At 32.7% G+C, this 17,249-nt stretch overlaps 1 long non-coding RNA gene across 2 annotated transcripts in view; it reads left to right on the top strand.

The window, feature by feature from the left end:
* LOC129059357 (uncharacterized) overlaps window positions 1-17,249 on the top strand; it is a 102,000-nt gene that overhangs the window by 75,314 nt on the left and 9,437 nt on the right. The window contains exons 2-4 of one of the 2 annotated variants that reach the window (XR_008525181.2): window positions 5,821-6,005; window positions 8,207-8,310; window positions 16,821-16,938. This is a non-coding gene — a long non-coding RNA (uncharacterized LOC129059357). The remainder of the gene's footprint in view (window positions 1-5,820; window positions 6,006-8,206; window positions 8,311-16,820; window positions 16,939-17,249) is intronic. The other variant, XR_008525182.1, reaches the window with a different exon arrangement.

The following is a 17,249-nucleotide window of genomic DNA, read 5'->3' as shown; positions in this document are numbered from 1 at the left end:
CTTGGAAAAATGTCTGTTCAGGTCCTTTGCCCTTGTTTTAGTCGGGTCATTTGGATTTTGCTATTGAGTTGTATGAGTTTCTTATTTATTTTGGATTTAACACCTTATCAGATACATGGTTTGCAAATATTTTCTCCCATTCTCTAAATTATCTTTTTCATTTTGTTGATTATTTTATTTCCTGTGCAAAAGCTTTTCAGTTTAGTGTAGTCCTATAAGTTTATTTTTGTCCTATAAGCTTATTTTTTATTTTTGCCTTTGTTTCTGGTGCTTTTGAGATCATATTAAAGAAAAAAAATCATTGCTAAAACCAATGCCAAGGAAGTTTTCCCTTATGTTTTATTATAAGAGATTTAAAGTTTCTGATCTTATATTTAAGTCTTTATTTTGTGATATACGTGTATGGATATTGTGTTTATACATATACATATACATACAATAAAATATATTTTTATTTGGCCATATAAAATTCCTGTCATTTGTGACAACAGGGATGAACCAAGAGGACATTATGTTAAGTGAAATAAGCCAGGTGCAAAAAGATAAATATCACGTGATCTCACTTATATGTGAAATCTAAAAAAGTTGAACTCATAGTACCAGAGGTTAGAAAGGTGGTTGCAAGGGTATTGGGGAGTGGGGATGGGGAGATGTTGGTCAAAGCACGCAAACTTTCATTTATAAGATGGATACGTTCTGGAAATGTAATGTACATCATGGTGACTATAGCTAATAATACCATATTGTTTACTTCAAATTTACTTAGAGAGTAGATCTTAAGTGTTCTCATCACATGCACAAATACACAAACATGCAAGTTACTGCCAGGTTATGAATATATTAATTAGCTTGATTGTGATAATCATTTTACAATGTATCTATATATCAAATAATCAAGTTGTACACCTTCAATACACATAATTTTCATTTTTTAATTATACCTGAATAAAGCTGGGAAAAAATAAAACCCCAAAACACCCAGACTCTAAAATTAGATTTTTGCAGGGATATTTAAGTGTCAATTGAATATTTGTGATATAAATAATTATTTAATATAACTCAATAGTTTTACAATTGTTTTGCCATGTAATTCTTCAAACTTTAGTTTCTTGCCAGCAAAATAATACCATTAAAATACTTTATTGATATAAATGTATATACAGATATTTATCATCTTTATCAAAACAGTTTTGCAGCTTATGAAAAAACAATGCCCTATCTGCCTCAACACTGCATAGAATTTTTATACACTTTTAAAATATTAACATTAGGGTCATGACTTGAAAATTACTGGAATGTGAGCAATTAACACCAATCTCAGATTTTATATCTTGTGAGAACTTGCTACTGTGCAAGTATCTTAAGAAACCTTGGTGTTAAATGACTTCCGATAGTGTCACACAAAATTCACACACATTTTATTCACTGAGAAAGACTGAAAAAATTGTATGGCTAACAAAATGGATGAAAACATTAATTCAAATCTTTAAAAGGCGCATTCACTGAACTTTCCACTTATGCTGATATAACATATAACTTTTAAGCCACTACTCAGAAATATACTTGATAAATACTAAAGGTACTTAGAAAAACTGAAGCTAAAATACAGCTTAACTTTTCCTTTAAGCCAATTCTTCTAACCATACAAGAATAACCAACCCCATTTTAGCCTAAAACACAAAGTGAATATAAAATTCATTTTAGACTCAAAGATAAATACATTTATATAAATATAAATATATATGCATGCAAATACATTGTAGAAGACACCAACAGCTTGTAAGGATTTTCATTAGATGGTGGTCTTATGATTGATATAATTATTTTTCCTTATTGTTATATTATTTTTGTAACTTATTTGTTGCTTTTGAACAGAAAAATAAGTATGATAAATATAATGTAAAATTATATTTTTTGTTGAAACAGAGATTAACTCTCAATGATAATATTTACCAAATATTTTTAAATTATTTTATATTTAAACAAATGGAACAACCATCCTATCACCTAGTTGTGAAGGGAAATCATGAACCATTTTTTAATTAACAATTAAAAAAAACCCAAAAAACAAAGATGCTATTCACTCTGGAACATATTATCAAGTGCTGACAATACAAGAGGTAGCTCAGTTACAAGTCAATACACACATTCAGAACACTTACTTTTATACGATTTAAATTGCAGGTCGTATCTAAAACTTGTTGCAGGTGTTTTATTTTATGTTTTTAATTTCAATAGGTTTTGGGGGAAGAGGTGGTGTTTGGTTACATGAATAAGTTATTTAGTGGTGATTTCTGAGATTTTAGTGTATCCATCACCCAAACAGTGTACACTATACTCAATACGCAGTCTTTTATTCCTTATCCCCTTTCCATGTTTTCCCCTGAGACCCCAAAAGTCCATTGTATCATTTTTACTCCTTTGCATCCTCATAGCTTAGTTCTCACTTATAAGTGAGAGCATATGATGTTCAGTTTTCCATCCCTGAGTTACTTCACTTAGAATAATGGTCTTCAATTTCATCCAGGTTGCTGCGAATGTCATTATTGTATTCCGTTTTGTGGATAAGAGTATTCCATGGTATATACCTATACCACCATTTCTTTATCCACTCATTGATTAATGGGTATTTGGACTGGTTCCATATTTGTGCAATTGTGAATTGTGCTGCTATAAACGTGTGTGCCAGTATCTTTTTTGCATAATGACTACTTTTCCTCTGGGTAGATACCTAGTAGTGGGATTGCTGGGTCAAATGGTAGTTCTATTTTTAGTTCTTTAAGGAATCTCCACACTGTTTTCCATAGTGGTTGTACTAGTTTACATTCAAACTGTACTATGAGGCCATAGTCACCAAAACAGCATGGTACTGAGGAACAGAATACAGAACCCAGAAATAAACCCAAATACTTACTGATCTTTGACAAAGCAAACAAAAACAAAAAGTGGGGAAAGGATATCCTATTCAACAAATGGTGCTGGGATAATTGTCAACCCACATGTAGAAGAATGAAATTAGATCTCTTACCTTATGCAAAAATCAACTCAAGATTGATCAAGGACTTATATCTAAGATCTGAAACCAAAAAAATTCTAGAAGATAAACTTCTAGACATTGGCTTAAGCAAAGACTTCATGACAAATAACCCAAAAGTAAATGCAACAAAAACAAAGATAAATAGATGGGACTTACTTAAACTCAAAAGCTTCTGCACAGCAAAATAAATAATCAGCAGAGTTAACCGACAACCCACAGAGTGGGAGAAAATCTTTTCAATCTATATATCTGACGAGGAACTAATAACCAGAATCTGCGAGAAATTCAAACAAATCAGCAAGTAAAAAACAAACAACTCCATCAAAAAGTGGACTAAGGCATAAATAGACAATTGTCAAAAAAAGATACACAAATTGTCAGGTGTTTTATTTTTAACAGAATGTTAGGATTTCTGGAATAACACTTCCATTACTTCTATTATTGTTGACTCTCAGTTTCTTTGGCTACAGTATCAGTAGTCTCTGGGAATAATATCCTATGTCTTTGTAGTATTCTCCTAGGGCTCCGAAAAGCCTGTTTTTAAAAGTTTATTGATACAAAATAATTGTACACATTTACGTACATGTGATATTTTAATACATGCATACAATGTATAATAACCAAATCAGGCTAACTAGACTATACACCACCTCAAACATTTATCATTTCTTCATGCTGGTAACATTTCAAATCTTCTTTTCTAGCTATTTTGAAATATACAATAAGTTTAAAATTTTGATACCACAGTGGGTGACTAAAAAGTCTATTTTATATATGCTATGAATATTAAAGTTTCACTCATCCAAATCTTACTATTTTCAGCAAAAGTTGATTCTGTCATGTTGTGAAATGCAGAAATATTCATTTACAGAGATGAAATAAATATTAAATTATTAATTTTATAATGTTTTGGTTCACTGATGAATATTTTCCATTATCCCAAAAATGAATCTCCCTGGAATATTCTCCCCCTTATGCCTATCTTAATCCTCTAGAATGGGGGAAAAAATCCAGTATAGTGGTGACATACTGGCACCTGTCTTAGAATTCAGGTCTCTCATGTTCCAGTATTATAACTTTAGATATTTTACTTAATTTCTTTAAGCCTATTTTATCTATAAGTGAGGGCAATTATGATAATGACTACATAAGAGTGTAGTGAGAAGAGAATGAGCTGATAATTTAGAGAGCACTTCACTTAGAACTTGGCATACTGTAAGCATTAAATCAATATTGGTTAGTTATTTGTAGTAGTAATTTTAAAGTCTACATTATTGAGTTCTGTTCTCATGTTTCTGGGCACTTAAAATTTTAACTTCCTTTGCAAGAACTTAAAGTCACATGGAATTATGAGAAATGTATCATAAGATGTATATAAAAATTAGTAAATATGTCATTTGTAGAGCCTATTGAAAGAAATGTTAGAGTCACAGTTATACCTTCCTGAAAAAAAATGGAAATTGTTTCTAATACAAAAGATCAATAACTTGTTCTATACAAAAGTGTATCGATGTTATATTATTACCTTTAAAGCTATTTGGGTAAACTAGTAAACTAACTTTAACTGTGAACAGATGTCATCTCATGCTATCTTAACTTTTGAAATTCTAATAAATTCAGTGCAATCACTATGTTCTCCATTCCTGCAAGAATCACTTGAATTCCCTGATCTACCTCCTGGTATTTACTAATCCCTCTATGTCTGTGTTTGAATTTTTATCTCCTTCACGGCTCATTTTCTGTGGCTGCTCTCTCAGCTGTAGCGTCCCATGAGGTATAATACATGGTGTTGTCATCACTTCGGTCTTGTGTTCAGTCTTCGCTTTGATTACCATAGGCAATAACTGTTCTACAAGTGGCTTAAGAACAAGGTGGTGTCTTGTTCACTGATTCATCCCCCAGGACCTGAAATATCATTTGGTATATTGTAGGAATTAAAGCAATATGTGTTGAATGAAAGATGAATAGAGGAGACTTCATTTGTCTAGTTTTTCATCATATTCATGTTTTTTCTTCTCGAAACACTCTTCACAAAACACTTTCGACACCTATTACCCAAACTTAACTGTCCGCTACTCTAAAATTTGACTGGACTTAAAATAAAATAAACTTTACGTTTAATACATTAATATTGATGCCTTACACTTTATGGATACATGTTTATATATGAAAGTAAATATACCTGTTTATTATTTTCTTGACTATCTGAACTTATTACACCGTTTTTAGGATCATAAATGAGACAGTAGTACTAAATTTAGATTGATTTTTTTGCTCTCATAATAGCAACAAATGCATAGAATATTGTGTTTCCTGTTATCTACAGGAAGTTATATATTCAGTAATTGAAAAGTAAGTTTTGTCATTCAACTACTAATTGGAAAGTAAATTTTTTTCTGCTTTTTGTGTATTAATTTTCAATGTTCTTATTTCTATTCAAGTAATTTATGTTTTTCCATCTGGTATAGAATTTGGTGTTTTCACTCACACTGTTATCTGGATTGTTTATGTGAAGACACAGTAGGGGTGTACCCTTGTTTGATCATTGAGAGTTTTGTTAAAACAACACAAATGAATGTTTGCAGGTAGCTCCTCATGGTGACAATTATGCTGTCTTCCCAGACTGGAAGTTGAGGAATAAGGAATCAAAATAAAAATAAGGAAACGATGATATCTGCATATAAAGATAAAATGAGCAAATCAGGAGTATGCTAACCATGGAATTTAAGTGTAATAAATGAATATTTGAAATGTTATGATGTTCATCTATTTGTTTTTTATAGTAATTTCTCCATCCTTATCAAAAAGTGCTAAAGTAAGATTTACCAGAAATTTGGAATACAAACATAAAGACCATTCTCCGGGAAACAGAAAATTGCATACCTTATTTTCTTAAGTTCGTCTACACAAATGATGTAATTCCACATGTCATGAGCTAAAATAAAAGTAAAATCAAAAAGAAAAACTGGTAAGTATTCTTAATCCTCTAAAATATTCATTTTTATCAACTCTTTACCTTATAACAGATATATTAGTTAGGGTTCTCTAGAGGGACAGGACTAATAGGATAGATGTATATATGAAGAGGAATTTACTAAGGAGTATTGACTCATGCAATCACAAGGTGAAGTCCTACAATATGCTGCCTGCAACCTGAGGAGCAAGGAAGCCAGTTAGAGTCCCAGAACCTCAAAAGTAGGGAAACTGACAATGCACCCTTCAGTCTGTGGCTGAAGGCCTGAAAGCCCATGGTAAGCCACTGACGTAAGATCAAGAGTCCAAAGAAGAAGTTGCAGTCTAATATTTGAGGGCAGGAAGGATCCAGCACAGGAGAAAGATGAAGGCTGGAAGACTCAGCCAATCTAGTCCTTCCAGGTTCTTCTGCCTGCTTTATCTTAGCCACACTGGCAGCTGATTAGATAGTGCACACCTAGATTAAGGGTGGGTTTGCCTCTCCCAGTCCACTGACTCAGATGTTAATCTCCTTTGGCAACACCCTCACAGACACACCCTGGAACTATATATACTTTGCCTCCTTCAACACAATCAAGTTGACATTCAATATTAGTCACCACAACAGATACGTGTCACTTATTCATTTTTATGATTTTAGAAATGTCTACATCAATTAGAATGAATAATATGAAATTTTAGTTCTTACCTAAAATAATTCCCAAGTTTGGCAGTCCAGGGCAGGTAGGATGGCTCTACAAAGTCATTAAGAATATTTGTTTCAACTGTTACTCTACCCTGCCTACCTCAGCAAATGGCTTTTAGTTTCAAAGTTGTTCCAAGGCCTTACATTACTGTTGGAACATGCATCATTACCACTACATTTGAAGAAGCAGGAAGGAAGAAACATGAAAAGTGAGGATAAACAGCATATTTCCTTAAAGAGTATTTCTAGAAGTCCCATTGCTATGGTTTGAATGTGTCGCCTCTAAAACTTAGGTGTGGGCAACGTGATGGTATTAGGAGTGAGGCCTTTAAGAGGTGATTAGATCATGATAGCTGTTCCCCCATTAATGGGATTAAAACTTTCATTGAAAAGGGTTCAAACAGCTGTTGGCTAGCTTTTCTTCTTTTCTGTCATGTAAGGACGTGGTGTTCCTCCCCTTTGGAGGATACAACAAGAAGGATACAATAAGAACAAAGATACCGCTTTGTCCTATTACATAAATCAGTAATGCATCATCCTTGATATCTCTCGCTTTAATCCAAGTGTCGATATTATAACACATCCACGGTCAATCATCTATATTCAAATAAAAGCCATTCCTTTCATGTGCACAATAAGCCTCATTCACTCTAGCTTGCACATGGCAAATATATTGGGTTTTGTTGTTGTTGTTTTGTTGTTGTTGTTTTGTTCCTTTCACAATTGTTATTAGCATGGCAGGTAATTTTATTTTTTTACTTTTAAACAATCAAACAAACCTCAATGTCATTTCCAGATACTTCTTATTACACAAATCCTCTCATGGTAAAATTCCTTGAAAGAGTTGTCTATTTGCGAAGGGCTCAATTTCCTTTCTCTCTTTCTCTCCTAAACCACTTCAGTGAAGGGATTTTGTCTCTCTCTCCATTTCTCTGCAACTGCTCTGTCTATGACCTTATGGGCCCTCCGCATTGCTAAGTCCGGTGGCCATTTCCCAGGCTTCATTTCAGTCATCATCAGGAACATTTGAAAGAGATGATCACACATTCTTCCTCGTGAAACACTCTCCTCACTTGGTTTTCATGCCAGACACCTCTTTTGTTTTTCTCTTCTTTCACCACTAATTTTCAGTGTTCTTCACTGAATTCTCCTTTTGGCATGACGGTTAATGTTGCACTGGGTTCAACTCTTTATTTATTTATTTATTTTTAAAAGTCTGTATACAAACGTCATAGGTGATTCTATCCAGTTTCATGGTTTTTAATATCATCAATATGCTGATGACCTCCAAAGTTGTATCTCTAAACCAGCTCTCTCCTCTGAACTCCAGATTCAAGCATGCAATAGCTACTACGTTATCTTTATGTGGATAGCTTATCGACACATCAACCTAGCTCAGAAAAGTCCTCCCAACTAGACTGAACATGATCACTCTCTTAATTATATGCTTTCATGTAATCATGTTCTTTGTCCTATATGTATATATATTTTTTTCTATTTTTACTTATTAGACTGTAATCTATCATGTAAGGATACGGTGTTCCTCCCCTCTGGAGCATACAACAAGAAGGCCCTCACAAGATGCTGGCTCCTTGATGTTGACCTTCCCAATACTGTGAGAATTAAATTTCTGTTCTTTGTAAATTACCCAGTCTCAAGTATTTTGTTGTAGCAGTACAAACATACCAGGAAACTTACTGAACAATTTTTGCTTATATCAGATTAGTAAGAATTAGTCACAATTTCACATCTAACAACAAGAGAGACAGAGATGTATATTGTATTAACTTGGAGCATTACTACATTCTGAAGTACAGGGTTATTGTTACTAAGATGGAAGGGGTGAAAGGACATTAGTGTAGGGAGACAAAGGTCTCTGCCAAGATCTTTAGTGGAGATACATTACATTTAAATTTCTAAGTATTTTTCAAATTACTATTGTTTGTTTTTATTGTTGCTATCTTTTTTTAATAAACATTTTACTGTGGGATTATTTTCCAAAACCATTAGGCTTCACTTCTTATTAAATGATTCATTTTAGAAAGAAATCATCTGGGTTCCAGTCTCTGCTCTGTCATAAATTCTTTGTATCATCTTGGTAAATTGTTTTATAGCACTGGATTTCAATTTCTTTAATTTGAAATATACATGGTTTTAAAATTTAACCATAACATAATTTTACCATCTATTTTTTACTTATCTACGTATGATGCATGTAAAATAATTATATATTAGTAAACATGTTTCTAATGCATACCACAGATCCAATTCTAGAAAATATATCAACACAAAATTAAGCAACCCATTATTCAACTCTGCATTTAATTGTAACATCCTCAAAATAGTAAGTAAGTGTTCTAAGTTTTTATTTTTTGACATATTTTATTCTGAAATACAAAGGGAATCTTATTATTTTTAAAAATAAGTTATCATTAAATTCATTTACTACAGTATTTTACAAATAATTATTTAGCACATCCTATGTGATGGCTATTGTTGTATATATTTATATTATATATTAAAAGAATTATCAGGTAGATCCATACTCTTTAGTAGATTAGAGTCTAATAGGTAAGAACAGAAAAATTATATACTTATAAGACAAAGGACATGATTGTATGAAATCATATAATTAACAGAATGATCATGCTCAGTGGAGTTAGGAGGACTTTTCTGAGCAAGGTTGCTGTGTTTATAAGCTATTCACATAAAGATAACATAATAACCATTGCATGCTTGAATCTGGAGTTCAGAGGAGAGAGCTGGTTTAGAGATACAACTTTGGAGGTCATCAGCATATTGATGATATTAAAAACCATGGAACTGGACAGAATCACCTATGACGTTTGTATACAGACTTTTAAAAATATGTTAAAAAAAAGAGTAGAACCCAGTGCAACATTAACAGTCATGCCAAAAGGAGAATTCAGTGAAGAACACTGAAAATTAGTGGTGAAAGAAAAGAAAAACAAAAGAGGTGTCTGGCATGAAAACCAAGTGAGGAGAGTGTTTCTAGCGGAAGAATGTGTGATCATCTCTTTCAAACGCTGATAATGACTGAAATGAAGCCTGGGAAATGGCCACTGGACTTAGCAATGCGGAGGGCCATAAGGTCATTGACAGAGCAGTTGCAGGGAAATGGAGAGAAAGACAAAATCCCTTAACTGAAATGGGTTCAGGAGAGAAAGGGAGAAAAGAAATTGAGCTCTTCAAAAATAGACAACTCTTTCAAGGAATTTTACTATAAGAGGATTTGTGTAATAAGCAGTACCTAGAAATGACATTGAGGTTTGTTTGATTGTTTAAAAGTAGAAAAATAAAATTACCTGCCATGCTAATAACAATTGTGAAAGGAACAAAACAACAACAACAAAAAACAACAACAGAACCCAATATATTTGCCATGTGCAAGCTAGAGTGAATGAGGCTTATTGTGCACATGAAAGGAATGGCTTTTACTTGAATACAGATGATTGACAGTGGATGTGTTATAATGTAGATACTTGGATTAAAGCAAGAGATATCAAGGATGATGCATTACTGATTTATGTAACAGGACAAAGTGGTATCTTAATACAATGGTGTGAAACAGTAGAAATGGTCCAGTTTTATGATGAATGGATTGAGTTTGATATGACTTTCAGATATTGAAGTAGTGATCTTTAATAGTCACTTGAATATATAGGAGTAGATTTTGTGAAGTACATGCAATCTGGAGGTATAAATTTGTTATTTATCTGTGACTGTCATTAATGATTGGACATCAACTGACTAGTCTTTGGAAAGAGTATGAAGCAAGTATAAGAAGGCTTAAGTATAAGTCTTGCCATATTAAGGCACTACACATATCCCTTTCTGGAAATTTCTAAAAATGTCAAAAGTGCATTACATTATTTTATTTTAATCAGATAACTTAATATTTAGGTTTATTTTATGTTTACTGTTATTATGTTAACCTCTTTAACTTTGTTAATAATCTCCTTAGACTGACTTTGAACAATTTTGTTTGTTTGTTTGTTTGTTTTGAGACAGAGTTTCACTCTTATTGCCCAGGCTGGAGTGCAATGGTGCAGTCTCACCTAACTGCAACCTCTGCCTCCCAGGTTCAAGCAATTCTCCTGCCTCAGCCTCCCAAGTAGCTGGGATTACAGGCATATGACACCACACGCAGCTAATTTTTTGTATTTTTAGTAGAGACGGGGTTTCACCACGTTGGGCAGGCTGGTTTCAAGCTCCTGACCTCGGGTGATCCACCCACCTCGGCCTCCCAAAATGCTGGGATTACAGGTGTGAGCCACTGTGACCAACCTGAACAGTTTTTTAAGAAAAAAAAAATTTTCTTAAAATGTTATGTTAGTAAATGTTTCTGTTTTTCTGCTATCTCTACTGTGTCTGAAATAAGTTGTTTGAACTATTGTTGAAATAAAGTACTGTCAATATAGTTCCAATCTCTAATACACTCTACAGTTTTTGTTTCCTTTGTTCTCTTTATTCAGGATCTCTTTATATTTTTGACAAATACGTTTTTATAAAATAAGTCCTTCGTTTGCCCCCACAGAATGTAATATTTATTTTTGGCCACTTTTCTTTCCTTTCAGTTGTCATTGTACAGCTATACCACATCACTCCAGTTGTTGCTGTTGAAAAAGTTTAACCTTTTTATATTAGTTTTAAAAGATGGAATTTTTCAATACAAAGGTGAATGCTGCTTTAATTCAGAGAAGCAAAACATTATCTAAAATAGAGGACGAAAACTTTTTTGTAATAACATATCTTTTAACATTCTCCCATGTGTAATTTACCCCAAATTTCACTGCCTTTGAAACTTATAAAATAATTTTCACTGAATAAAAAAAGTACGGAGGAATTTCTAAAAGACTTACACTTTGACTGTGATATATAGTAATGCATTAGACTTTAGCTATAAGTCTTTTAAGAACATATTAGTTTGAAATTCTATTCCCTCTTTGAGAAATGCAAGATATTGAAAATGTATTCTGAAATTGTTCTTTGATATGAGGCCTTCTATCCAGAGGAAACAATACTTGCAGAAAGTTTCCAACTCATGTTGAGATGTATTGAAGAAAAGCATTTTTGAAAAATGTTACAAGGTGAATGGAGAAAACTCCGTATACACTGCTAACCAGGAATATGTTCAGATCAATGATGTACACTGGCCCAAGTGGGCTGTTGTATATATAACACTTTGTTCTCAATATAAAATATGTAGGTTAAGGCAAATTAAAATTATTAGAAATACTGAAATATATCTTTTAGGAATATATCTGCATATGTAGGGTAAATTAGTTTTATTTGGTATTACTTTTAACAAATATGTATTATTTCTTAGTTCATAAATATGTGTGTGCATGTATATATGTGCATATATAGATAGAGAATGTGTAAGCAAAACTGCTGGCACTGAAATATCTCAGCATAATTTTCATAACTATCTTTAAGACACAGTCTGATTAAAAGATTTAGAGACTAGAATAACTACTATCCAGGATTCAGTATTTTAGAGGCTCTTTTCCTGAGTTGTGATAATACATAATATGTCAAAATCTTAGTTCACTCTGAATAAATTCTTACAGAGAAATATTAACCTCAAAGCTATTTTTTTAAAAAACAGAGAAAAGATTGGCTTTGTGAAGCTGATCATTTAAATAATTTGTAACTGCTTCTATAAGACTCACAGATTTTGGACTGTATCTCTTGAGGGAGAAAAAGTTTATAGTACTAAAATTAGATGTGGGAGCCCAAAGGATTACCATAATGCTGGAAAAATTGGCGACATAATCTAGATCTGTAAGAATATTGTAGTAAGCTAGTTCCTACCTTGTCTTGGAAGCAGAGACAGGCAAACTAGTAGCGGTTGATATAGTATTGCCTCTGACTTTTTACTTCTTCCCTATAATATAATTAGACACCCATATTTCTTTCCGTGTAACTTTGCAGTGCTTCCAGCTAGAGAGAATCGGAGCTCCGCCATGTGAGTTGCCTTGACTAATGTAATATAGTTATACAGTTCTAGCTGAAGCTTTAAAACATATGGTGAATTTTTATCAGATATGTTGAGCTAGCATGAGAAGAGCATGCCCCATGGAGCCATGCTCTTTCAGTCTGAGAACCGGAATAAAGATACGTGGAGTGGACCTGTAGCGATTCGGCCTAGAGTCCTTCAAGCCTAGTTGAACCCCTCAATGATCCGCTGAAATAGAGCTACCTGGCCTCATTAGTATAAATAAACATAGTTTTAAGCCACTGAGAGTTTGGGAGTGTTTGTCATGCAGTACTATTCAGGAAACACACATTTGCACATTATCCACCTAACCTTGAAACTTTTCTCCTAGTTTTCAATCAGATCTTTAGAAATTTGGTGACAAAGGAGGGAATAAAGACAACATTGGGGAGCTACAAAAAGCAACTGTCTAAAGACAGTTGTTCTTGGGCAATCATATATATGACCATGGGAATAAGCTTTGCCTGAAAACCAAACTGTCTGAACTTTGATCATGAATAAAAACTATTAACCCTTACTGACAATTAAGTATTATTTTAGTAAATGAAATTTATTTTATAAATTCACTACTACAGAAGTATTCAGCAGCAGTTTTTTGTCATTTTACACATAAATATTTGTGGAATGACTTTATTTTATTTCACTATTTTTTAGAAATAGCCATTGCTCAGGGCTTTTCTGGCTTTTATCCTCTTTAGCTTGGTGTGCAGTATTTGTTTATGAGTAAGGATCCGACAATTATCTAGTTATTAATGTATATAAAAATGTAGATCTTGAAACTGCTTTGAAAATCACCATTGGAAGTAAACTCTCCTTAATGGGACAGAAAATTATTTCCATTGTGTGGAACTAGAAATGCTACACCTCTACAATTTAGAATGCACATTCATAACTAGTACCACTTCTGGATGAATTAGGTGCTTGTTTTCCCCACTACTTGCCACACACTATTAAATTCAGAAAGAGCAGTTTTCTGTTTTCTGGAAACATTTTATTTACAAATATAAAAAATGTACTCAAAAAACCGTAAATTTTTCTAATTGCATGACATAAATTAAGAATCACACACTGGGGACTGTTGTGGGGTGGGGGGAGGGGGAGGGATAGCATTAGGTGATATACCTAATGCTAAATGACTTGTTAATGGGTGCAGCACACCAACATGGCACATGTATACATATGTAACAATCCTGCACATTGTGCACATGTACCCTAAAACTTAAAGTATAATAATAATAATAAAAAGAATTTCAAACATACTTTGTGTAGATAATTTTTAATATTTAATTGGAATATAGTACAAAAACACCCTGTAGTCAATTAACTGAAGCATCAAAAGGTCTATCCTGTTTATCCATATTTGTTTACTAAAAATGTAATGAATATTTTAGGCAACATTTTATTTAATAAATACTAGAGCCATTGCAATGAGTCTCCACAACATAAACATTTGTACCCTCAGACACAAGTATCTTGGAAAACACAACTTTTTGCTAAGAAAACTCTGGATTCCAATCTCGAGCAACTTCTTAGACAAGTTTTCTCAACTTTCAAAGTAGTGTGATTATATTTGTACAAGTTAGTACCTGCTTATTACTTTTCTAATCCTTTATGGACCTTTTCAATATTGTTATTTTATTTCAGCATTTTTAATAATATTTATTTTATTATATTTTAAGTTTCAGGTTACCTGTGCAGGATGTGCAGGTTTGTTACACATGTAAACATGTGCCATGGTGGTTTGCTGCACCTATCAACCCATCACCTAGGTATTAAGCCCCGCATGCATTAGCTGTTTATCCTGATGCTCTCCCTCCCTCCACCCATGACAGGCCCCACTGTGTGTTGTATCCCTCCCTGTGTCAGTGTGTTCTCATTGTTTAGTTCCCACTTATACATGAGAACATGTGGTGTTTGGTTTTCTGTTCCTGTGTTAGTTTCCTGAGGCTTCTAGCTCCATCCAATTCCCTGCAAAGTGTATGATCTCATTCCTTTTTATGGCTGCATTGTATTCTATGGTGTATATGTACCATTACTTCAAGCATTGTGGAAGACAATGTGGAGATTCCTCTAAGACCTAGAACCAGAAATACCATTTGACACAGCGATCCTACTGGATATTTAAGCTTTCTTAATCAGCAAGTTGGAATACTTAACAATATTGATTTTATCTTAAGAGACAAACTACATGATGAATTTTATAATCAACAGTTCTATATTTATTTATTTTTTTTAGCAGGATGGACTTCGGCATAAATAGAAAAAAAAAAGCCTAGGCAACATAGGGAGACCCTTGTCTTAACAAATAATAAAATAAAATAAAGTTAAAAAATTAGCTAGGCATGGTGGCACATGCCTGTGGTCTCAGATACTCAGTAGGGCTGAGGTGAGAGAATTGCTTGAGCTAAGATTGAGGCTGCAGTGTTCTATGATTGTGTTACTGTATTACAGCCTGGGCAACAGAGTGATTCTCTCTCTCTCTCTCTCACCACACACACACACACACACACACACACACACACACACACACGTGTTTTTAGTTTAGATTGACAATATTTACAAATGAAAGGACTTTGAGTATTTTTCCTATATACAGAAATTCAATTTTAGGCTCTCAAAATATTTCTGTATGATCTTACTCTCCTGTGCCAGAGCTAGATTCCTTTCATTCTAGTTAAGCTCCCCAGAACTATACGATAATAACTAAGAGTCAAATTAGAAAGTTGTTTCAAAATTATCTTAAACCTACAAAAATATTATCCGCAATTTGAATTTGCAGTTTTTATTTTGATGAAAGACATCTGTAATCTACTTGAAATTAATGAATATGTGTATGCTTATAAAAATTATAAAAGTGTGTTACTTTTACAATTATAATCAGGGTAGGCAAGCATTTAGACAACTGATTTTACATATTTGTATACCTTTAAATGTTATCTCTCTCAATATTTAATAATATGCACTTATATTTTTGCATTGTATATGTATGCAAATATTACATTTTACTCCATGAATACATACAATTATGATTGACACATAATAATTGTATGTATTCATGGAGTAAAATGTAATATTTACATGTGTTTGTATACATTGTGTTATGGTCAAATAAGGCTTTTTAGCATATTAATTCCCTTAATCTTATCTTTTCTTTGTGATGAGAATATTCAAAACCTCTCTTAGATATATTTTGAAATATACAATTCATTATTGTTAACTCTAATCATACTACTATCCAATAATAAGTCCGATAAACTTATTATTTCTACCCTACTGTAGCTTTGTACTCACTGAAAAATCTTTCGCCATTTCGCCATTCCCCTACCTTCCCCATGCTCTGGTAACTACTATTCTTCTTTCTACTTCTATGAGACCAACTTTTTAAAGTTCACCTGAGTGGAGTAGGCTTCCATTTAAATCACATTGGCCTATGATTGGATTAGACTATTTCTATTTACCTTTGGAGCTGGTAGAGGAACCCAGATGTCTTAAGAACATTGCCACAACTTTATTCCAGAAATTTGATATGTATCACTAAAGAAGAAAAAAAAAAAAAGAAAATGGAATATGTTCTTGATTTTTAAGCAATGAGCAGTGTCTGAAACATAAGATTACTCTATAAACCTAAACTTAAATTTCTTTAAAACATGTAAACTAAGTTAGAAGATTAAATTTTACTCCTATTGTGAGAACTACGCTTGTTCTGGAAGAACAAACTGCTAAGGTTGACGTAGCAATAGAAGTGAGGCTTTTATTTTTCTTAACTTATAGACTATATTACACTTCAACATACTGCCTTTTACTAATGTCAGACTCTATTGTGTTTATAAACTTTGCATTTTTAACATTAAAGTAAACTTATACTTTTGAAAATCATCCTCAGGGTCTTGTAAGTTTGAGAGACTAGAATAGAATTTGATTATAAACATTGAGTTTAATTGAATGGCTGACTGAAAATAGGAAGACTTTTGAAATTATTACTAATTATATAGAAAATGATGATTTAATTTCAGAGAGAAAAACATATTTGGTATGACCCAATCAAAATATAGTTATAGACATTGTTTTAAAATTGTAATTTTACCATCTACCTTATCTTTTAGAAACTAACCAAGAAACAATTTCTACACCGGCAACTGAAGAATACAGTTAATATTCTAAAGTTAACCCTCAATAAATGTTGAAAGAACATGCTATCTTTTCTCAACTTCTCATCGTTGAGTTCAGTAAACCATTTTTATATTTTAAGCAAATAAAAATTATACAAATACATTCTCTAGGAAATTTATTAGAGAAAATGCTATTTTAAAAATAGTTGGTCCATAGTTGGTAAATAGTTGAACCAAAGGAATCACTGAACACTGTACAATTACATGCAAAATTGTATATACTTATGGTTCACATCAGTTTACACATATGGTGCATCCAAAACTATTATTATTAAATCAAATATAAAATATTAAATTTATAAATGCAGTAAACCATATTTTGGTGTTCAAATCTCTTTCTTTCCAACTTAAATATTACATGGT

This window comes from Pongo abelii, chromosome 4, assembly GCF_028885655.2.
Source record: "Pongo abelii isolate AG06213 chromosome 4, NHGRI_mPonAbe1-v2.0_pri, whole genome shotgun sequence".
NCBI classification, from domain to species: Eukaryota; Metazoa; Chordata; class Mammalia; order Primates; family Hominidae; genus Pongo; species Pongo abelii.
The sequence above is the reverse complement of the archived record's forward strand: the minus strand, read 5'-3'. Positions and strand labels throughout refer to the sequence as shown.